General features: G+C 41.6%; 1 protein-coding gene and 1 non-coding gene across 3 annotated transcripts in view; both read left to right on the top strand.

Moving 5' to 3' along the window:
* The window catches only part of TMEM218 (transmembrane protein 218), a 171,760-nt gene that overhangs the window by 85,785 nt on the left and 62,031 nt on the right, over positions 1–23,944 (top strand). The window lies entirely within an intron of this gene.
* Positions 13,395–13,561, top strand: LOC128639346 (U1 spliceosomal RNA). Its single transcript, XR_008399198.1, has one exon. It is a non-coding gene; the product is annotated as a U1 spliceosomal RNA (small nuclear RNA).

Here is a 23,944-nt window from a genome sequence, read left to right on the forward strand (position 1 = left end):
GGTTCGAGGAACTAGAAAAGTCGCTCAGTAGAGAGACTCCATATGAGGAGGTTATGGACAGAGTTCACGCACTTAAGTTGGCTAACTCTTTTATTTTAGATGCCGCTTTTTAGACAAAATTGCTTAACATCCCCTTCAAGGGTAAAACTCTCTTTGGACCAGAATTGAAAGAGATTATCTCAGACATCACTGGGGGAAAGGGCCACGCCCTCCCACAAGATAGGCCTTTCAAGGCCAAGAATAAGTCTAATTTTCGTTCCTTTCGTAATTTCAGGAACGGACCGGCCTCTAATTCTGCATCCTCTAAGCAAGAGGGTAATGCCTCACAGTCCAAACCAGCCTGGAAACCGATGCAAGGCTGGAACAAGGGTAAGCAGACCAAGAAGCCTGCTACCGCTAACAAAACAGCATGAAGGAGTAGCCCCCGATCCGGGACCGGATCTAGTGGGGGGCAGACTCTCTCTCTTTGCTCAGGCTTGGGAAAGAGATGTTCAGGATCCCTGGACGCTAGAAATAGTTTCTCAGGGTTATCTTCTGGAATTCAAGGAACTACCCCCAATGGGAAGGTTCCACATGTCTCACTTATCCTCAAACCAAATAAAGAGACAGGCGTTCTTACATTGTGTAGAAGACCTGCTAAAGATGGGAGTGATACACCCAGTTCCAATGATGCAACAAGGAATGGGATTTTACTCAAATCTGTTCGTAGTTCCCAAAAAAGAGGGAACCTTCAGACCAATTCTGGATTTAAAGATCCTAAACAAATTTCTCAGGGTACCATCGTTCAAAATGGAAACCATTTGAACGATTCTACCCACTATCCAGGAAGGTCAATTTATGACTACCGTGGATCTAAAGGATGCGTACCTACATATTCCTATCCACAAAGAACATCATCAGTTCCTAAGGTTTGCCTTTCTGGACAAACATTACCAGTTTGTGGCCCTCCCATTCGGATTAGCCACTGCTCCAAGGATTTTCAGAAAGGTACTCGGGTCCCTTCTAGCGGTTCTAAGACCGAGGGGCATTGCAGTAATACCATACTTGGACGACATTCTAATACAAGCGTCGTCCCTTTCAAAAGCAAAGGCTCATACAGACATCGTTCTGGCCTTTCTCAGATCTCACGGATGGAAGGTGAACATAGAAAAAAGTTCTCTGTCTCCGTCAACAAGAGTTCCCTTCCTGGGAACAATAATAGATTCCTTAGAAATGACGATCTTTCTGACAGATGTCAGAAAGTCAAAACTTCTAAGCGCTTGTCAAGTTCTTCATTCTGTTCCACGTCCTTCCATAGCTCAGTGCATGGAAGTAGTAGGGTTGATGGTTGCAGCAATGGACATAGTTCCTTTTGCGCGAATTCATCTAAGACCATTACAACTGTGCATGCTGAAACAGTGGAATGGGGACTATACAGACTTGTCTCCAGTGATTCAAGTAGGTCAGAAGACCAGAGATTCACTCCGTTGGTGGATATCCCTGGACCACCTATCCCAGGGAATGAGCTTCCGCAGACCAGAGTGGGTCATTGTCACGACCGACGCCAGTCTAGTGGGCTGGGGTGCGGTCTGGGAATCCCTGAAAGCTCAGGGACTATGGTCTCGGGAAGAGTCTCTTCTCCCGATAAACATTCTGGAACTAAGAGCGATATTCAATGCTCTCAGGGCTTGGCCTCAGCTTGCAAAGGCCAGATTCATAAGATTCCAATCAGACAACATGACGACTGTTGCATATATCAATCATCAGGGGGGAACAAGGAGTTCCCTGGCGATGAAAGAAGTAACCAAAATAATACAATGGGCGGAGAATCACTCCTGCCATCTATCTGCGATCCACATCCCAGGTGTGGAAAACTGGGAAGCGGATTATCTGAGTCGTCAGACATTCCATCCGGGGGAGTGGGAACTCCACCCGGAGATTTTTGCCCAGTTGACTCAATTATGGGGCATTCCAGACATGGATCTGATGGCGTCTCGTCAGAACTTCAAGGTTCCTTGCTACGGGTCCAGATCCAGGGATCCCAAGGCGACTCTAGTGGATGCACTAGTAGCGCCTTGGACCTTCAACCTAGCTTATGTGTTCCCACCGTTTCCTCTCATTCCCAGGCTGGTAGCCAGGATCAAACAGGAGAGGGTCTCGGTGATCTTGATAGCTCCTGCGTGGCCACGCAGGACTTGGTATGCAGACCTGGTGAATATGTCATCGGTTCCACCATGGAAGCTACCTTTGAGACAGGACCTTCTTGTTCAGGGTCCATTCGAACATCCAAATCTGGTCTCCCTCCAGCTGACGGCTTGGAGATTGAACGCTTGATTCTATCAAAGCGTGGGTTTTCAGATTCGGTGATTGATACTCTGGTTCAGGCCAGAAAACCGGTAACTAGAAAGATTTACCATAAAATATGGAAAAGATATATCTGCTGGTGTGAATCCAAGGGATTCCCTTGGAATAAGGTAAAAATTCCTAAGATTCTTTCCTTTCTGCAAGAAGGTTTTGATAAAGGATTATCTGCGAGTTCTCTAAAGGGACAGATTTCTGCTTTATCTGTCTTACTACACAAACGACTGGCAGCTATGCCAGATGTTCAAGCATTTGTTCAGGCTCTGGTTAGGATCAAGCCTGTTTACAGACCTTTGACTCCTCCCTGGAGTTTAAATCTAGTTCTTTCAGTTCTTCAAGGGGTTCCGTTTGAACCTCTACATTCCATAGATATTAAGTTGTTATCTTGGAAAGTTTTGTTTTTGGTTGCTATTTCTTCTGCTAGAAGAGTTTCAGAGTTATCTGCTCTGCAGTGTTCTCCGCCCTATCTGGTGTTCCATGCAGATAAGGTGGTTTTGCGTACTAAGCCTGGTTTTCTTCCAAAGGTTGTTTCTAACAAAAATATTAACCAGGAGATAGTTGTACCTTCTTTGTGTCCGAATCCAGTTTTCAAAGAAGGAACGTTTGTTACACAATTTGGACGTAGTCCGTGCTCTAAAATTCTATTTAGAAGCTACAAAAGATTTCAGACAAACATCTTCTCTGTTTGTCGTCTATTCTGGTAAAAGGAGAGGTCAAAAAGCGACTTCTACCTCTCTTTCCTTTTGGCTTAAAAGCATCATCCGATTGGCTTACGAGACTGCCGGACGGCAGCCTCCTGAAAGAATCACAGCTCACTCCACTAGGGCTGTGGCTTCCACATGGGCCTTCAAGAACGAGGCTTCTGTTGATCAGATATGTAAGGCAGCGACTTGGTCTTCACTGCACACTTTTGCCAAATTTTACAAATTTGATACTTTTGCTTCTTCGGAGGCTATTTTTGGGAGAAAGGTTTTGCAAGCCGTGGTGCCTTCCGTTTAGGTAACCTGATTTGCTCCCTCCCTTCATCCGTGTCCTAAAGCTTTGGTATTGGTTCCCACAAGTAAGGATGACGCCGTGGACCGGACACACCAATGTTGGAGAAAACAGAATTTATGCTTACCTGATAAATTACTTTCTCCAACGGTGTGTCCGGTCCACGGCCCGCTCTGGTTTTTTAATCAGGTCTGATGAATTATTTTCTCTAACTACAGTCACCATGGTACCATATGGTTTCTCCTATATTTTTCCTCCTGTCCGTCGGTCGAATGACTGGGGTGGGCGGAGCCTTGGAGGGACTATATGGCCAGCTTTGCTGGGACTCTTTGCCATTTCCTGTTGGGGAAGAGATATTCCCACAAGTAAGGATGACGCCGTGGACCGGACACACCGTTGGAGAAAGTAATTTATCAGGTAAGCATAAATTCTGTTTTCACAGAGCATTGAATCCTTGTCTGTGGCATCTGGTATTGGATTTTTTAATAATATCCAATATTTTTCTGCACTTTCTAGACTTTTTCTCTGGAAAATAGGGCTTTTCTTAAGTATTTGCCGCCATCTGGTGGCAGTTCAGTATAAATGCTCAAATTGTTGTCTTTTATACAGTATATTGTATTGTATAAAAAGACTTAAATATAGTGAGGAGCTTCCGTGTTGTTATGAACATATTTTGTATCTTGCAAAATACTTGTTTTCCTAAATTTTAATGGGAACTCCTGTATATTTTCTCTCTTGTACTGAGATGAATATTTCTATTGTCTGAGACATGTATGTGGTCCTATGTTATAGGGATTTATTTCTTTCCTATGACTTGGAGAGTCCACAACGTCATTCCAATTACTAGTGGGATATTCAACTCCTGGCCAGCAGGAGGAGGCAAAGAGCACCTCAGCAAAGCTGTTAAGTGTAACTTCCCTTACCCATAACCCCCAGTCATTCTCTTTGCCTCTGTCAATAGAGGTTGTACGAAGACGGTGTCTGAAGATATTTAATCCTTTTATGGGTACTTTTCCCTGCAAGCAAGGATTGGGGTTATGCTGTGTCCATGTCAATCTCTTGAGTAAGAGTAATGGTGGCTTTTAAGCAGTTAGAAGACGGCGAGGTGGTCTTTGCTTAACTTCTAACATTATTGCTACCCCTATTAAAGTAAGCCAGGGTTGGTTACTCTGCTCTTTCTTTATTTCCTAGGTCCCTGTCAGATGTGTGATGAAGCTGGCTAAACCTGGAGGTGCTGTATCTGCTCTACAGCAGCGACCCTGGAGGGTAAGTCCTTTATTTATATTTCTCTAGCTGGCAATAGCTCAGTGAAATTTGTTATTAAGGACTAGATGGTGACTGGATGGCACCTAACTCCCTTATTTTGGGTCTGGGACATTTATTTATCCTGGTGTTCGGATAATATGGCCGTGAGCAGTCTGGAGTTGTTTCTCCATAGCAGGGTGGCCAGTATTTGTTAAGGGAGACAGGGCATTTACAGCAAACTATATGCCAGTTCTCTCTTCCTTTAGCACCTGAGAGGGAGGGAGTTTTTTGAGACACATTCTTCAATTGGAGGTGTATTTGTTTTGTTCTGTTTTTGGTGTAAAACAAAAAATTATTTCCTAAGATATGGAGAGTCCACAACATCATTCCAATTACTAGTGGGAATATCACTCCTGGCCAGCAGGAGGAGGCAAAGAGCACCACAGCAAAGCTGTTAAGTGTCACTCCCCTACCCATAATCCCCAGTCATTTTCTTTGCCTCTGTCAATGGAGAAGGTGAAGTTTGGTGTGTGAAGAAATAAATTCCTTTTTCGGGTACTTTTGCCTGCAAGCAAGGATTTGGATTTAGCTGAGTCCACATCAATCTCTTCAGTAGAGTAGTGGTGGCTTTTAAGCTAAGCAGTTGGGAAGTTGTGAGGTTGTCCTTGCTTTGTTTCCTAACACATTGCTGCCCATGGTACAGAATACCAGAGTTGGTTGCTCTATTCTTTCTTTTTCTACAGGTCTCTGTAAGGAGTATGTGTCCTTTCACACCTTGTGAGCTGTCTTCCTGCCGGACAGCTAGACTGCAGATAAGTGCTTTTGTCTTCTAGGTCTTGGAGACTAGCACTTCAGAAGAATATGTCATATGCAGTAGATGGGGACATTTTTAAAATCCTTTATACAGGATTTTCTTTGGCAGTGGGCAGGTACATTATGTATTTTGAGACTAGGGGTTAATCTTCCTTTTATTGGGATGTTTTTCCTCTTTGGGCTAATGTTGTTGAAATACTTTATTAGTATGTGTGTGGCTTATGTTTTATACAGGGATTTATGTATAAACTTAAAATTTGGCAGTTGGTTTTCTTTGCTTGCTTAGCTAGAACAGGCTAACTGACAGACTGCTTGAGCATTTGTGTAAATTAAGCTCCAGTGTTGTAGGCAGAGGGAAATGCGCACCTTTAACTTGCTGCATAGTTTCTTCTCTCTGCCGATCATGTGACTTCTCTCTGCTGTCGGATATTCACGGAGTGGACTGAATTTCAGTCTCTTTAGTGTCTATCTAATATATGATAGTTTTAGAGACTTCTGGCAGCCAAATTGTGTATAAGTGTTACGGTAAGGCACCTCAGCCTGTCTGAGGTGTAGGGGGCCTGATTGGTTTATTTTTTTAAAATAATTTTTGCATAACGTTAAGCGGCTTGAACACCATTGTGTACTGTTAAAGGAGGTATTGGCTACTTTGAACGACTCCGATACTTCTGTCGTTGTCAACCCTAAGAAGTCTAGTAAACTTAATAAATACTATGGTGTTCCTTCCTCTGTGGAAGTGTTTCCTGTTCCAGATCATGTGGCAGAGATTATTTTACAGGAATGGGAGAAGCCAGGGATACCTTTCTCCCCATCTCCCGTCTTTAAAAAGAGGTTTCCTGTTGCTGACTCTATAAAAGATTCATGGCGCACAGTGCCTAAAGTAGAAGGGGCTATTTCTACTTTGGCTAAGAGAACTGCGATCCCTATAGAGGATAGCTGCTCCTTTAAGGATCTCATGGACAAAAAGCTGGAGGCTTATTTGAAAAAGAAGTATGTTCATCAAGGTCTTCAATGGCAACCTGCAGTTTGTATTGTCACAGTAACAAGTGCGGCATCTTATTGGTGCGACGCCTTGTCTGAATCAATTTTAGTAGAGACTCTGTTGGAGGAGATCGAAGATAGGATTAAGGCTCTGAAACTAGCCAATTCCTTTATTTCTGATGCTAACATGCAAGTTATTAGACTGGGAGCCAAGATGTCTGGCTTCACTGTCTTAGCCCGTAGGGCTTTGTGGCTAAAATCTTGGTCAGCTGATGTTACCTCCAAGTCCAAGCTTCTGGCACTTCATTACAAGGGTAAGACCTTGTTTGGACCTGGTCTGACAGAAATAATTTCTGATATTACGGGTGGAAAAGGGTCTTTTCTACCACAAGACAAGAAGAACAGACCTAAAGGACGTCAAAGTAATTTTTTTTCTTTTCGTAACTTCAAAGGTCAAAAGTCTTTCTCTCCCTCTTCCAACCAGGAATAGTCCAAGTCTTCTTGGAAGCCCAATCAGTCTTGCAATAAGGGGAAGCAATCAAAGAAACCCTCAGCTGAGTCAGCATGAAGGGTCGGCCCCCGATCCGGGATCGGATCAAGTGGGGGGGGGGCATACTTTCCCTGTTTTGTCAAGCGTGGATACGAGATGTCCCAGATCCTTGGGCTGTGGACATAGTATCTCAAGGTTACAAAATAGAATTCAAAACTTTCCCTCCCGGGGGCAGATTCCACCTCTCAAGATTATCTGCAGACCAGGTAACCAGGTAAAAAGAGAAGCATTCTTGAACTGCGTTTAGATCCTTTCCTCCCTGGAAGTGATTGTTCCAGTAAGGGAACAGGGTCTAGGATTCTATTCAAATCTGTTCGGGGTTCAAAAAAAAAGAGGGAACTTTTCGATCCATTTTAGACCTAAAGTGTCTCAACAAGTTTCTCAGGGTACCATCCTTCAAAATGGAAACCATTCATTCCATTCTTCTTTTGGTTCAAGAGGGTTAGTTCATGTCGACCATAGACCCGAAGGATGCGTATGTTCATGTTCCCATCCACAGGGATCATCACAGGTTCCTGAGATTCACCTTTCTAGACAAACACTTTCAGTTTGTGGCTCTTCGTTTGGCCTTTCCACAGCTCTCAAAGGTTCTGGGGGCTCTCTTGGCAGTGATCAGGTCTCGGGAATTGCATTTTTTTTTTTTTTAGTTTTAAATATCTTTTATTGATATAACTAATACGGTACAAAATAAAAGAATATAAGAGAGGGTACTCTGTACAGTGATACATAAATCAATAAACAAGTAGGTATATGCAATGTTTTTAAATCATATGTAATTGTTTTTAACTTATATTTGACATTATTGTATTAATTTTCTTTCACCTTTGATGCCGGCATCACATATATATTGTTTATTTTTAATTTTATTAAATATTGATTTACTTATTAACTATTGTTAGACACATTATTATTATCAGGTTAGATTTCAGTCACTTATTTGTATAAGTTTCACTTGTTTTTGCCAGACATGCTATATATACATATTCAAAGTTATATAACTTACACTTTGTCTACTTACACTTTGTCACCCTTACCAACACCTTGATGTTTATACATCATTATATATCGCTAAATAGCAACCATTGATTTCACTATATCTAGGACTAGATTCATTTTAGATACAAAGTATATACTTCGTTATTTACACCATATGTGCATACAGATCACTTATAATAAGTTAACATTTCGATTGTGAACACGGGTTTTCACTTAATCCCTCTTTAAATATATAGTCATAGACACGTTAAATTTACATTACTTCTCTTCAGCTTTTTTAGCACTATCCCATTCTCTCCCCTTTTTTTTCTAATTTGGTGATTAGTTTGGAGGCCTGATCACTTTACTTTGGGATTAGCATATATGAGAACAAAGTGTAGCTCTTTAAATAAACTCCCCCTAAGTTTTTATTTTGACTTTCCTTTCCCTTTAAAGGCTCAGGGTCTATGGACTCTGGGGGAGTCTGCTCTTCCAATAAACATCTTGGAGTTGAGAGCGATTTTACAATGCTCTGATGGCTTGGCCTCAATTGTCCTTAGCCCGGTTTATCAGGGTACAGTCAGACAACATCAACTCAGTGGCTTACATCCACCACCAGGGAGGAACTCAGAGTTCCTTAGCCATGAAGGAGGTGGCACGGATTATTCAGTGAGCTGAAGCTCACAATAGTTGTCTATCTGCCATCCACATTCATGGAGTGTACAACTGGGAAGCGGATTTCCTGAGCAGACAGACATTTCATCCCGGGGAGTGGGCTCTCCATCCGGAGGCGTTCTCCAGGTTTACCCTCAAGTGGGGGGTGCCAGAGTTGGATCTGATGGCGTCTCGGCAGAACGCCAAGCTTCCAAGATACGGTTCAAGGTCAAGAGATCCACAGGCCTCTCTGATAGATGCTCTGGCGGTTCCTTGGGTTTTCGATCTAGCATACCTGTTTCCTACGTTTGCTTTCCTTCCATGAGTCATTGCTCGTAACAAACAGGAGAGAGCATCAGTAATTCTAATAGCTCTTGCATGGCCTCGCAGGATCTGGTATGCAGACCTAGTAAAGATGTCATCTCTGCCACTTTGGGGGTTGCCTCTGAGGAAGGACCTTCTAACTCAGGGTCCATTCCTCCATCCAAATCTCGTTTCTCTGAAGCTGACTGCTCGGAGATTGAACGCTTAGTTCTGGCTAAGCGTGGGTTTTCTGAGTCGGTCATTGAGACCATGCTACAGGCTCGCAAGCCTGTTACTCATGAAATTTACCATAAGGTATGTCGTAAATACCTTTATTGGTGTGAATCCAAAGGCTACTCTTAGAGTAGGGTCAGGATTCCTAGGATTTTGTCTTTTCTCCAGGAAGGTCAGTCAGTTCTCTGAAAGGTCAGATTTCTGCTTTATCTATTCTTTTACATAAGCGTCTGGCAGATGTGCCAGATGTTCAATCTTTTTGTCAGGCCCTGGTCAGAGTCAGGCCTGTTTTTAAACCTGTTTCTCCTCCTTGGAGCCTTAACCTTGTTCTTAAAGTTTTGCAGCAGGCTCCGTTTGAGCCAAGGAATTCTATAGATATTAAGTTGTTATCTTGGAAGGTTTTGTTTCTTATTGCTATCTCTTCTGCTTGGAGAGTTTCGGAACTCTCGGCTTTGCAGTGTGATTCGCCTTACCTTATCTTCGTACTAAATCGGGTTTTCTTCCGAAAGTGGTTTCGAATAGAAATATTAATCAGGAAATTGTTGTTCCTTTCTCTGTCCCAATCTTCCTTCTCATAAGGTACGTCTGTTGCACAACTTGGATGTTGTGCATGCTCTAAAATTCTACCTATAGGCGACTAAGGATTTTCGTCAGTCTTCTGCTCTGTTTGTTTGTTTCTCAGGAAAGCGTAAGGGTCAGAAGGCTATCGCTACTTCTCTTTCCCTCTGGTTTAGAAGTATAATTCATTTTGCTTATGAGACTGCTGGTCAGCAGCCTTCTAAGAGAATTACAGCTCATTCCACTAGGGCTGTCTCTTCTCGGGCTTTCAAAAATGAAGCTTCTGTGGAACAGATTTGCAAGGGTGCAACTTGGTCCTCTCTGCATACTTTTTTCTAAATTTTACAAATTTGATACTTTTGCCTCGGCTGAGGCCTCTTTTGGGAGAAAGGTTCTTCAAACAGTGGTGCCTTCTGTTTAGGTCTGCCTATCTTCTCTCTCCCTATTCATTCCGTGTCCTCTAGCTTGGGTATTGGTTCCCACTATTAATTGGAATGACGTTGTGGACTCTCCATATCTTAGGAAAGAAAACAAAATGTATGCTTACCTGATTAATGTATTTCTTTCCGGATAAGGAGAGTCCATGACCAACCCTTAATTAAGACAGTTATTTTTGACTAAACTTCAGGCACCTCTACACCTTTGTATTATTTCTTTTTCCATTTCCCTTCGGTCGAATAACTGGGGATTATAGATATGGGAGTGACACTTAACGGCTCTGCTGTGGTGCTCTTTGCCTCCTCCTGCTGGCATATTCGGAAAGAAATTTATCAGGTAAGCATACATTTTGTTTTTATTTTGTGGCGCAGCGCTATATTTTTTGCATGCTTTTTCAGCCTGAGGGATGTAACCCGATATTCTCGAGTATGCTGCATACGCTGTTTAGGCGATGGAAGACTCCTTGGATCATCTGTTTCAGTATAATTTTGCAGATGAGTCTCGCAATGTAGTAAATCCTTCATTTTTCAGCAGGGGATCTTCATTGATGCCGGAAGCTACGAGTCCATGAGAACCATTTTTCAGAGATGGAGCTCATTTCAGTGTATGGAGATGGTTACCAGAGCCGGCAATAACTCAGGCGTGATAGTCTCTGCCGCTCTCTATACCTGAAGAACCGCAATAGGGCGGATTCATTAATATTTTAACATTTTTGGGGGTCGGCGATGTAAAGAGGACTGAAAAAATGTCTAGAGTTTTTGTTTCTTTTCAGTGGTTTTCAGAGCTCCTTACAGAGACGTGGTTGCAAGAGCCGGCAGTGATTCCGGTGCGGCCATTCTGTGACAGTCTCTGCTACTTTATATATATATATATATATATATATATATATATATATATATATATATATATATATATATATATATATATATATATATATATATATATAGTTCTTGGAATCATCCTTAGGACTCTTCTATAATATTGTAATCTTCTCATGTGGAGGAGATTCTGTTTGTTTTTTACCATGGTGGTAGTATCTCAGGGATCGACTACGACTCAAGTCTGGTCTCCACAGGGGCAGATTTTTTCTGTCTCAATTATCTTGGCCATGAAGGAGGTGATTTGCATTCTGCTGTGGGCGGAAGCTCACTATCATATCCTATCTGCCATCCACATTTCAGGAGTGATCAATTGGGAGGCAGATTTCTGAGCAGACAGATTTTCATCCCGGGGAGTGGGCTCTCTATCTGGTAATGTTCTCAAGGATAACCCTCAGGTGGGGGGTTCCGGAGTTGGTTCTGATGGCGTCTCGCCAAGCCTTCCAAAGTACAGATCAAGGTCAAGGGATCTTCAGGCTGCTCTAATAAATGCTCTGGCGTTTTTTTGGAATTTCGGTCTAGCATACATGTTTCCTCTGTTTGCTCTCCTTCCACGAGTCTTTGCTCGTATCAAGCAAGAGAGAGTATCTGTGATTATCATAGTTCCTGCCTGGCCTCGCAGGATCTGGTTTGCAGATCAGGTGAGGATGTTATCTCTTCCACCTTGGAGGTTTCCTCTGAGGAAGGACCTTTCTCTTATTCAGGGTCCATTCCTCCATCCTTATCTAGTTTCTCTGAAGCTGACTGCTTTGAGATTTATCGCCTAGTTATATCATGATGTGGGTTTTCGGAAGCGGTTCATTTATTCTATGCTTCTAGCTCCTAAATCTGTTACTCACAGGATTTACCATAAGCTATGGCATTAATACCTTTTTTGGTGCAAAGCTAAAGGTTCTCCTGGAAGTTGGGTGAGGATTCCCCCGAATTTTATCTTTTGTTCAGGATGGTCTGGGGATAGGTTTGTCAGTCAGTACTCTGACAGGTCAGATTTCTGCTCTGTTTCTCTTTTTGCTCAAATGTCTGGCTGCATTCCAGATGTTCAAGCTTTTGTTCAGGCCCTGGTCAGAATCAGACCTGTGTTTCAACCTATTGCTCCTCCTTGGAGCCTTATCTAGTTCTTTCAGTTTTTGCTGCAGGCTCCATTTGAGCCGATGCATGTTGTTGATATAAAGTTTTTATCTTGAAAGGTTTTGTTTTTCATTGCTATTTCTTCCGCTCACAGAGTTTCTGAGCTTCAGTTCTGCAGTGTGATTTCCCGTACCTTATTTTTCATGCAGATAAGGCGTCTTATCCTTCATACTAAATTGGGGTTTCTCCCTACGGTGGTGTTGTATTGAAACATTAATCTGACTATTTTAGTTCCTTCTTTTTGTCTTAATCCTTCTTCTCATTAAGAATGTCTTTGGCATAACTTGGATGCTCTAAAATTTTACTTACAAGCTACTAAAACATTTTTGGCAGACTTCTGCCCTGTTCATTGTTTTCTCTGGGAAGCGTAAGGGTCAGAAGGCCTCTTCTACTTCTCTTTCCCTCTGGTTAAGAAGTGTGATTCGTTTTGCTTATGAGTCTGCTGGACAGCAGCCTCCTGAGAGCATTACGGCTCATTCCACTGGGGCTGTCTCCTCATCTTGGGCTTTCAAAAATGAAGTTTCTGTGGAACAGATTTGCAAGGCGGCTACATGGTCCTCTTGCATACTTTTTCCAAATTCTAAGTTTGATACTTTTGCCTTGGCTGAGGCTTCTTTTGGGAGAAGAGTTCTTCAAGCAGTGGTGCCTTCTGTTTAGGTCCTCCTGCCTTTTTTCTCCCTCCTTGTTCATTCCGTGTCCTCTAACTTGGGTATTGGTTCCCACTAGTAATTGGAATGACGTTGTGGACTCTCCATGTCATAGGAAAGAAAACAAAATGTATGCTTACATGATAAGTTTCTTTCTTTCCGGACATGGAGAGTCCACGGCCCCGCCCTCTTTTTAATTATAATTCGACATTTTTTTTTTAGTAAACCTCACCATGTCCGGAAAGAAAGAAATTTATCAGGTAAGCATAAATTTTGTTTTCTCTCTCTTATAAACTGAAATTTACTTATATCCGCGTCATGCATGTAGTCCTAGTTTATAAATAGGGGTTTGTATTATCTCTCTCTTATTGAGGGATATTTCAAGGGATGCGACTTTTGTGTTGCCTTTTTTTATATATATAAGGGCTTAAATTTATCTCTCTCCTATTGAGGTGATGTTGTCTAGGGTCTGCAACATGTAAATTGTCCTATTTCATATATGGGGACTTATATTAATCTCTCTCTTCTTGATGTGATTTTTAATCCTGTCTGCAACTGTAAATTACCCTACTTTTTATCTAGGGCCTTATATTTATCTCTCTCTTATTGAAAAGATTTTTCCAAAGTTTTTTGTTTCAAGTTATGATTTCATGTATCATACTTATCTGGCAGGGGGATCTTAGCCATGATCACTAAGGTGGCTCTCCCAGGACGAAGCTGGTTCATTGCACTCCGAGCCTGCTGATCTCTGCGATTTCCTCACATGTGGGAAACTCGACTGCACAATTTATGGTAGTGAGGGACTGCGTGTGCGATTTCCCCTAAAGTTTTAGAAAACAAATATTATGTTCTATGTTTTCTTTATAGGAATGCAATATTATGAGTTTCCTCATATTGAGGGATATATTCCTATGTCTGTGACATGTATTTTTCATGTTTCATACTCTTACCTTCATGTGTTTTTTTTTGTTTGTTTTGTTTACACTATTTCATTTATTTCTACATTCTATTTGTAGAAATGCAAAGTTATAATATTTCTCTTATTGAGGTGATATTTTTCTAATGTCCGTGACATTCCTTGTTGAGAGAAAGTCTGAGCTATCCGAATACTCTTAGAGATCTATCCGGCCCTGGAATAAGAGTAAGCCATCCAAGTGGCCTTCCTCTTAGAACAAATCAACTTGAAGGGTCTGCCCCCAATCCAATCTTGGATTAAGTAGGGGGCAGACTTCCTTCTTTTTAAGCAAGCTTGGATTCACGATTTACCCGATCCTTGGGCAGTGGACATGGTCACCCATGGATACTAGATAGGATGCAAACACCGAGGCAGATTTATCCTGTCTAGTTTGTCAACAATCCAGACAAAGAGAGAGGTTTTCTTAATCTGTGTCTTGTATCTCACTTCCCTGAAGTGATTGTCCCAGTTCCTCTGAAGGAACAGGGTCAGGGATTCTATTCCAACCTATTCTTCGTTCCCAAGAAGGAGAGTACTTTTCGACCCTTTTTAGACCTCAAGTGTCTCAGAAAATGTTTTCTAGTTTCCATCCTGCTTTTGGTCTGGTTTATCTGGAGATTATCTATCCTATTCTCCATTTGATGGGTCAGTTCTTGACTACCATTGACCTGAACAATGCGTATCTTCATGTTCCTAATCTAAGAATATTTCCAATGCCTTCGGCATGCCTCTTTGAATATCTCTTCCCTTCAAATCTTTATGAAGATTCTAGGGGCTCTTCTGGCAGTGGTAAGATCTCAGGGATTGCAGTGGCACCTTACCTGGATGATATCTTGGTTTAGGCGCCATTTTCTCAGTTAGCAAGATTCCTTACAGGTTCTCTGTTTTTGATCTCCACTCTTTCGGGTGGAAGGTGAATTTGTATAGAGCTCCTTGGTGCCGGATACCAGGGTTTGTTTTTTGGGGATGATAATAGTCGATCTCCATGAAGATTTTCTTGCCAGAGGCAGGAAGAAGCAAAATTCTTGCTTTGTGTTGTTTTCCTCAGTCTTCTGTCTGTCCCTTAGTGTATCTGGGTATGGAAATTTTTGGTCTACTGATGGCTTCCATGGATTTTAGTCCTTTACATGTTTCCATCTGAGACCTCTTTAGCTATGCATGCTCAGACAAGGGAAAGAAGGCCTTTTGGACTTCTCTCAGAGGATAGTCTTTGACATCCAAATGAGGGGTTCCCTGTCCTGGTGGCTCTCTCAGGACCATTGGTTCCAAGACACATGTTTCCTGGGTCCATCTTGGGACATTGTGTCTACGAATGCCAACCTTTCGGGCTGGGGAGATATTGGAGTTCCTTAAGAGTTCAGGGCTCTGGACTCAGAAGGAGTATGTCTTCCCAATAATTTTTTAGAGTTGGGAGCATTTTGTCTCTGCACACATAGCTTGGCCTCAACTGAGTTTGGTCCGGTTTATCAGATTTCAATCAGATACTTCTCTTAGGTGGTGTATATCAACCACCAGGGAGGAACACTGAGTTCCTTAGCAATGAAGGAGGTATCTCACATTCTACAGTGAGCGGAGTCTCATAGTTGTCTCATTTTGCCATCCACATCTCAAGGGTAGTCATCTGGGAAGCAGATTATCTGTGCCTACTTATCGGGAAGTATTCTCAATGATCTCTCTCAGGTAGGGAGTTCCGGAGTCAGATCTATTAGCGTCTCGTCTACTCGCCAAATTTCGAAATTTCAGGTCTGGATCAAGAGATCCGCAAGCAGCTCTGGTCAACACTCTGGCAGTTCCTGGGGATTTCGGTCTTGTTTTTCCTGTTTCCTCCGTTTGCCCTCCTATCTCGGGATATTGCCCATATCAAACAGGAGCAGGATTCGGTGACCTAATCGATCCAGCTTGGCCTTGCAGAATTTTGTTTGCGGATCTGGTGAAAATGTCGTCCTTCCCCCTTGGAACTTGCCTATGAGGAAGGTCCTTCTACTTCTGGGTCCTTTTCTCATTCAATACTAGATTCTCTAAAGCTGACTGCTTGGAGTTTGATCGTGTATTCTTGTCTAGACTAAGTTTTTCCGATAAGGTGATTATATCATGATTCGGACTAGTAAGCCGGTTTCTCGCAAGATTTACGATAAGGTGTGGCGTACATACTTTTTCTGGTGTGTATTTAGGGGTTTCCCTTGGAGTCAGGTGAGGGTCCCCCTCATTCTGTCTTTTCTTCAGGAGGGCCTGGTGAAGGCCAGATCGTCCCTTTTTGTTTCTTTTGCATCTACGTCTGCTGACTTTCCAGATGTTATATCTTTTGTTCAGGCCTTGGTCAGCTTCAGGCCTGTGTTTAAGTCTGTTGCTCCTCCTGCAGCAGGCTCCGTTTGAGCCTATGCCCTCTCTTGAAATTGGAAGGTTTTGTTCCTTTTCGCTATTTCTTCTGATTGTAGAGCCTCAGAGTGTTCGGCTCTGCAGTGTGATTCCCCTTGCATTTTTTGTCTTGGGGATGTGGCGGTCCTTCGTACCAGATTGGGAATTTTTCCTAAGGTTGTGTCGGACCGCAATATCAATCAGGAAATTGTTGTTTCTTCGTTCTGTCCTAATCTTTCTTCTCATATGGAACGTCTGTTGCATAACCTGGTCATTGTGCGGGCTCTGCAGTTCTATCTGCAGACATCTAGAGTTTTTTGACAATCTACTGCCTTTTTTGTTGTATTCTCTGGTAGATGTTTGGGCCAGAAGACCACTTCTTCTTCTCTTTCTTTTTTGTTTGGAAGTGTGGTTTGGTTGGCTTACGAGGCAGCTGGACAACAACCTCCTGAGAGGTATACAGCTTATTCCTCTAGGGCTGTCTCTTCTTCCTGGGTCTTTAAACAGGAGGCTTCTGTAGAACAGTTCTGCAAGGTGACCTCTTGGTCCTTGTTGCATACTTTTTAAATTTTTTACAAATTCAATGTTTTTGCCTCAGTTGAGGTTTCTTTTGAGAGGAAAGTTCTTCAAGCAATGGTGCCTTCTGTTTAGGTGCTCCTGTCTTGTTCTCCCTCCCTTCCATTCTGTGTCCTCTAGCTTGGGTATTAGTTCCCACTAGTAATTGAATGGATTTGTGGACTCTCCATGCCATTGGAAAGGTGATCTTGATAAAGGCCGCATTGAGGCTGAAACGCGTAGATGTGTATGTCTGTTCCTTGACATCTAAACCGTATGACACCAGAGCGCTCTGTCACTGTCTAAAAACTTTTAAACCAACCGCCAAAGGATTGACAGCGTGGGAGACTCCAGCTGATTGGCACATATCCTAAACACGTGATCACCCGGAGTACACGGAGCTAATTACGTCACACGCCGACGGATCGTGGTTTCAACAGAGGGGTAACGGAACCTGAGACCGACCGGGACACCCACTTGGAGTTGACACTGGTTAACGTGGTACTGAGCACAGAATCGTTGTCCTGAAGGTAGTCGCACTCTCGAGGTAATTGACACCCCTATCCCAGATCCAACAGCACCTTACAAATTCTTGTATCACTGACAGTATTAATCACTGGAGATTGAGACTTCTCAAACTGCTTTTTGATTCCTGTATTGCCTCAGAAATTGGATGCCTGATCAGAATTTGCACAGTTTAAATTGATCGGATTTCGCACAGTTTTTAAATTGTATGGACGACTCTTGCATTTAGCGGATTTTAACAACCCCATTTTATAACTATTATCCTTTTAAACCACCGGTGGTATAGGATTTATATATATTGTGTTTATATGCATTGTGTTTATTATTTTATATGTGAATAGGTTTGGTGTATTTAATCTTAGTATTTATGTGTATTAAATCTTATTAATTATGTGCATTGCAACTAGCACTTTTTATTTAGTCTAATTTATTTAGTAATTTCCTTTATTTATTTAGATACCGTTGCTTGTCCACTAGCGCCACATCCACCTTTCTTTATATTTCTTGTGTAGAACTGCTTTCAGAGTGCATTTCTTTCTTTTGATGTGTGCAGGTATAATATTGGTGTAAAGAAGTTTGAACCCATCTTGTGTTTTTTGATGCCATTGGAAAGAAAACAAAATCTATACCATTATGCCCTCTTCTCTTTCCATATTCCTTTGACTGAATGACTGGGGGTTTATGGGAAGTGGGAGTGATACTTAACAGCTTTGCTGGGTGTTCTTTGCCTTCTCTTGGTGGCCAGGAGTTGAATTTCCACTATTAATTGAATGGATTTGTGGACTCTCCATGCCAGGAAAGAAAATAATTTATCAGGTAAGTATAAAGTATACAGAAGTAAAATGAAATGTTTCCTAAAATTGCTGCTCTGTCTGATCCGTGAAAGCTCAGTTTTGTTTCATGTCCCTTCAACACTACTGCCCCACAGTCACAACATACAGACTTGTCATTTAACTAAAGATATCCAAATCAGGTTATTTAATATAAAGGTATCCTAATATTCACTCAGCAGGGAGTTACTGGCTTGTACGTGCTTGTACATTTCACTTCTTTCTGTTGTGAAATGGTCACCTAGTAAAATGTGCTAAACACATGATTATTATTATAACTCAATTGGGAATGATGTTATATTGATTTTGGATAGTTATGTTGTCTATTTTTTAACAGATTTCACCTGATTATCAGAGCAAAATTAAAGTTTGTCTTGTTTTGCTTCTATATAGCCATCAACAATAAAATTCGGATTATTATGTTACTAGGCAATAAACCTGCCCAGAGGGTAGTCTATTTTTTTTTTAAAGTGAGTTCCATCAATCCCTATCCATCTATCCCTGTCTCTATCCCTATCCCTCTATCCTTGTCCCTATTACTCTGTCCCTCTCTCTCGATCCCTCTTTCCCTCTCTCTCTATCCCTCTGTCCCTATTCTTCTGTTCATCTGTCCCTATCCCTTTATCCCTGTCCCTCTGTCCCTGCCCCTGTCCCTCGTGCCCTTGTCCCTCATCCTTCTGTCCCTATCCCTATCCCTTTGTGCCTATCCCTCTGTCCCTAATCCCCCCCCCCCTCAAACAGCTCTCTAACCCTCCCCCCTCTATTGCCACCATCTGCTAGTACCTATAAACCCTTTTTTTTCTATTCCTTTTTTTATTTTATTTTTTTCTGTAGTGTAGTGGTCCTACCACCTCCCCCGCCCCCCGCCCGCAATTGCCATTTATCCCCCCACCCCCAAACCCCTTTCTTTCATGTAATTGGCAAGAGTCCGTGAGCTAGTGACGTATGGGATATACAATCCTACCAGGAGGGGCAAAGTTACCCAAACTTCAAAATGCCTATAAATACACCCCTCACCACACCCACAATTCAGTTTTACAAACTTTGCCTCCTATGGAGGTGGTGAAGTAAGTTTGTGCTTGATTTCTATGATTTCTTCTATGATAAGCGCTTCTAAGCATTTTGAAGCCCAATTCCTCTCAGAGTACAGTGTTTGTCAGAGGGATGTGAAGGGAGTATCGCCTATTGTTTTTTTGGTTTTCCTTGCGGGAAATCTTTTAAAAGGTTCTCTGTTATCGGTCATAGGGATTCATCTCCTACCTCAATTTTCAGATTGATGATATACTCTTATATACCATTAACTCTGCTGATACTTTTCAGTACTGGTTTGGCTATCTGGTATATGTGGAGGGGTGTCTTTCTGTAAGTATGTTTTTCCTATTTAAGGCACTCTCAGTTATGGTTTGGCGCTTTATGTATTTATATAAAGTTTTAAATATATGTATTTTACTTATAATTTGCCATGAGTCAGGTCTATGTATATTTCCTTTTGAAGACTGTCAGTTTCAGTTTGGAAAGCAAGTTTAGGAAGTTATTTGTCTTACCTGGGGTATAAAATGCTGTTATTTATTGCGTCAGGTAAGAATTTTTTTGCCGCGAAGGTACGTCTTTGATGATGCAAGTTCATAATTTCCGGCGTCTTAGTTGACAACAGGGTTCCTTGCACGAGGTTGCGTCTGTGTTGGTACCAAAAAAAATTTCAACTTCCTTTTGCGTTGTGCGTCATAGTTGGCGCCAAAAAATTTAGTTTATTTTTTCACCCCACTTTCTATATGTCTCTTGCCTTCTATATGCTGCATTTTTTCACATTTCTGAAACTGCCATATAAGGAAATTGTCAATTTTGCTTTAATGTTGTTTTTTCTTTTACATTTTGCAAGATGTCTCAGTCTGATCCTGTCTCAGAAACAACTGTTGGAACCCTGCTGCCTGATCACAGTAGTACCAAAGCTACGTGTATCTGTTGCAAATTAGCTGAGATTATATCTCCAGCTGTAGTATGTAACAGTTGTCATGATAAGCTTTTGCACACAGAAAACGTTTCCATCAGCACTAGTACAGTTTCTGTTGTTCCTTCAACATCTAATGTACATGATATCCCTGTTGATATGAAAAATTATATTGCTGATGCGATACAGAAGGCTTTGTCTGCTATTCTGCCTTCTAATAAACGTAAAAGGTCTTTTAAAACTTCTCATAAAATTTATGAAATTTTTAATGACCGACAACATACTGAAATATCCTGCTCTGATGAGGATCTCTTTGATTCAGAAGATCCTACCTCAGACATTGACACTGACAAATCTACTTATCTTTTCAAGATTGAGTATATTCGTTCCTTGTTAAAAGAAGTGTTGGTTACTTTGGATATTGAGGAGTCTAGTCCTCTTAATATCAAAACTAGTAAACATTTAAATTCTGTTTATAAACCTCATGTGGTTACTGCTGAGGTTTTTCCAGTTCCTGATGCTATTTCTGATGTGATTGCTAAGGAATGGGTTAAGCCGGGTACTTCTTTCATTCCTTCTTCTAGGTATAAAAGGTTGTACCCTTTGCCAGCAGCTAGATTAGAGTTTTGGGAAAAGATCCCCAAAGTTGATGAGGCTATTTCTACTCTTGCCAAACGTACTACTATTCCTATGGAAGACAGTACTTCTTTTAAAGATCCTTTAGATAGGAAACTTGAATCTTATCTAAGGAAAGCTTATTTATATTCTGGCTATCTTCTAAGGCCTGCCACTGCTATGGCTGATGTTGCGGCTGCATCAACCATTTGGTTGGATAGCTTAGCGCAACAGGAAACAGATCCTGATTTGTCTAGTATTGTCCGTTTGCTTCAACATGCTAATCATTTTATCTGTGATGCTATTTTTGATATCATCAAAACTGATGTTAAATCTATGTCTTTAGCTATTTTAGCTAGAAGAGCTTTATGGCTCAAATCTTGGAATGCTGACATGGTATCTAAGTCTAGATTATTATCTCTTTCCAAGGTAACAATTTATTTGGTTCTCAGTTGGATTCAATTATTTCAACTATCACTGGGGGGAAAGGAGTTTTTTGCCTCAGGATAAAAGATCTAAGGGTAAATCTAAAGCTTCTAATAATTTTCGTTATTTTTGACAGAATAAGGAACAGAAAACCAATCCTTCCCCTAAAGACTCTGGTTCCAATTGGAAACCTTATTCAAGTTGGAATAAATCCAAGCCAGCCCCCAAGTCTGCATGAAGGTGCAGCCCTCGATCCAGTTCAGCTGGTGGGGGGCAGATTGAAATTATTCCAAGACATCTGGGCAGATTCTGTTCAAAATCAGTAGATTTAGAGTATTGTCTCTCAAGGGTATCGAAAAGGATTCAGAGTAAGACCTCCTGTGAGAAGATTCTTTCTCTCTCACGTTCCACCAAATCCTGTGATTTGTGTATCAGATCAAGAGCTTTCAGGGGTAATAATACCAGTTCCGTTTCAGGAACACGGTCTGGGGTTTTATTCAAATCTATTAATTGTCCCAAAGAAAGAAAATTCATTCAGGCCAGTTCTGGATCTGAAATTTTTTAATCGTTTTGCAAGAGTCCCAACTTTCAAGATGGTGACTGAGGACTATTTTGCCTTTTGTTCAGCAAGGTCATTATATGTCCACGATAGACTTACAGGATGCATATCTTCACATTCCCATTCATCCAGACCACTATCGGTTTCTGAGATTCTGTTTTCTAGACAAGCATTACCAATTTGTCGCTCTTCCATTTGGCCTAGCAACAGCTCCAAGGATCTTTTCAAAGGTTCTTGGTGCCCTTCTATCTGTAATCAGAGAACAGGGTATTGCGGTGTTTTCTTATTTGGACGATATCTTGGTTCTAGCTCAGTCTTTACATTTAGCCGAATCTCACACAAATCAACTAGTGTTGTTTCTTCAAAGACATGGTTAGAGGATCAATTTACCAGAGAGTTTCTTAATTCCTCAGACAAGGGTCACCTTTTTAGGTTTACAGATAGATTAAGTGTCCATGATTCTGTCCTTAACAGACAAGAGACGGATGAAGTTGGTTTCAGCTTGTCGAAACCTTCAGTCTCAATCATTCCCTTCAGTGGTTATGTGCATGGAAGTTTTAGGTCTCATGACTGCAGCATCGGGCACGATCCCCTTTGCTCGTTTTCACATGAGACCTCTACAGCTTTGTATGCTGAATCAATGGTGCAGGGATTATACTCTGATATAACAATTGATATACTTAAATCCCAACATTTAACTCTCTCTGACTTGGTGGTTAGACCATTATCGTTTAATTCAGGCCTCTTTTCTCTTGTAAGGTGTATCCAGTCCACGGATTCATCCACTACTTGTGGGATATTTTCCTTCCCATCAGGAAGCTGCAAGAGGATCACCCACAGCAGAGCTGTCTATATAGCTCCTCCCCTAACTGCCACCCCCAGTCATTCTCTTGCAGCTCTCGACAAGGGAAGTATCAAGAGAGATCTGGTGAATTAGTGTAGTTTATCTTCAATCAAAAGTTTGTTATTTTTAAACGGTACCGGCGTTGTACTGATTTTACCTCAGGCAGAAATTAGAAGAAGAGTTTTGCCTGAGGTTTTTGATGATCTTAGCAGGTTGTAACTAAGGTCCACTGCTGTTCTCACACATAACTGAAGAGTATGGGAAAACTTCAGCTGGGGGAACGGCATTTTTTTCTAGAGAGATGATAAGGTCTAGAAAATGCTGACAGTGCCTGATATATTTAAGGTAAGCCTGATTGCAGTGATTTAACAAACGACTGGCATCATGCTTGCAGTAAAGGGTAATATTCATGTTACTTGCTCTTATGGCCTAGTATGTAAAACGTTTGCATGATATATAAAGAACGTTTTTTACTAAGGGTGACAAATCTTTATTTGGGGCCTAGTTTTCCACATGGCTGACTAGATTTCTCCTAGGAGTAGTTATTTATGGCCCTTTCACTTTGAGTGCATGGTGGGAGGGGCCTATTTTCGCGCTCTAATTGCGCAGTAGTTTTTACATTCTGAGACATCCAGCTTCCCTGAAGGAGTCCCCTGACATATTGGACCTCTGTAAAGGGTTTTTGTGCCTACAAAAGTCGTTTTATGGGAAGGTAGGAGCCACAGTAGAGCTGTGGCAGTTTGCTTGTGACTGTTATAATGGTTTTACCGTTTTTCTGCTTCGTTTTTGAGCCTGAGGGGTTAATCATCCATTTGCAAGTCGCTGCAATGCTATTTTAGTCTATTATAGACACTGTAAAAATTTCGTAGAGTTAACTGCTTTTTTTCACTGTTTTGCAGTTTTTGTGTTTGTTTTTTTCCCTTAAAGGCACAGTACCGTTTTTTATATTCTGCTTTTTCACATTAATTAAAGTGTTTTCCAAGCTTGCTGGTCTCATTACTAGTCTGTTAAACATGTCTGACATAGAGGAAACTCCTTGTTCATTATGTTTAGAAGCCATTGTGGAACCCCCTCTTAGAATGTGTACCAAATGCACTGATCTTACTATAAGTTATAAAGACCATATTCTGGCTTTAAAAGATTTATCACCAGAGGAAATTGACAAGGGGGAAGTTATGCCTACTAACTCTCCCCACGTGTCAGAGCCTATAACTCTCGCTCAAGGGACACCAAGTACATCTAGTGCGCCCATTGCGTATACTTTACAAGACATGGCGGCAGTTATGAATCATACCCTTACAGAGGTATTGTCCAAACTGCCAGGGTTACAAGGAAAGCGAGACAGCTCTGGGGCTAGAACAAATACAGAGCTCTCTGACGCTTTAGTAGCTATGTCTGATATACCCTCACAATGTGCAGAAGCCGAAGCAGGAGAGCTTCTATCTGTGGGTGATTTTTCTGACTCAGGGAAGACACTTCAACCTGATTCTGATATGTCTACATTTAAATTTAAGCTTGAACACCTCCGCGTGTTGCTCAGGGAGGTTTTAGCAACTCTGGATGACTGTGACGCCATTGTAGTCCCAGAGAAATTG

Source organism: Bombina bombina, chromosome 8, assembly GCF_027579735.1.
Source record: "Bombina bombina isolate aBomBom1 chromosome 8, aBomBom1.pri, whole genome shotgun sequence".
NCBI lineage: Eukaryota > Metazoa > Chordata > Amphibia > Anura > Bombinatoridae > Bombina > Bombina bombina.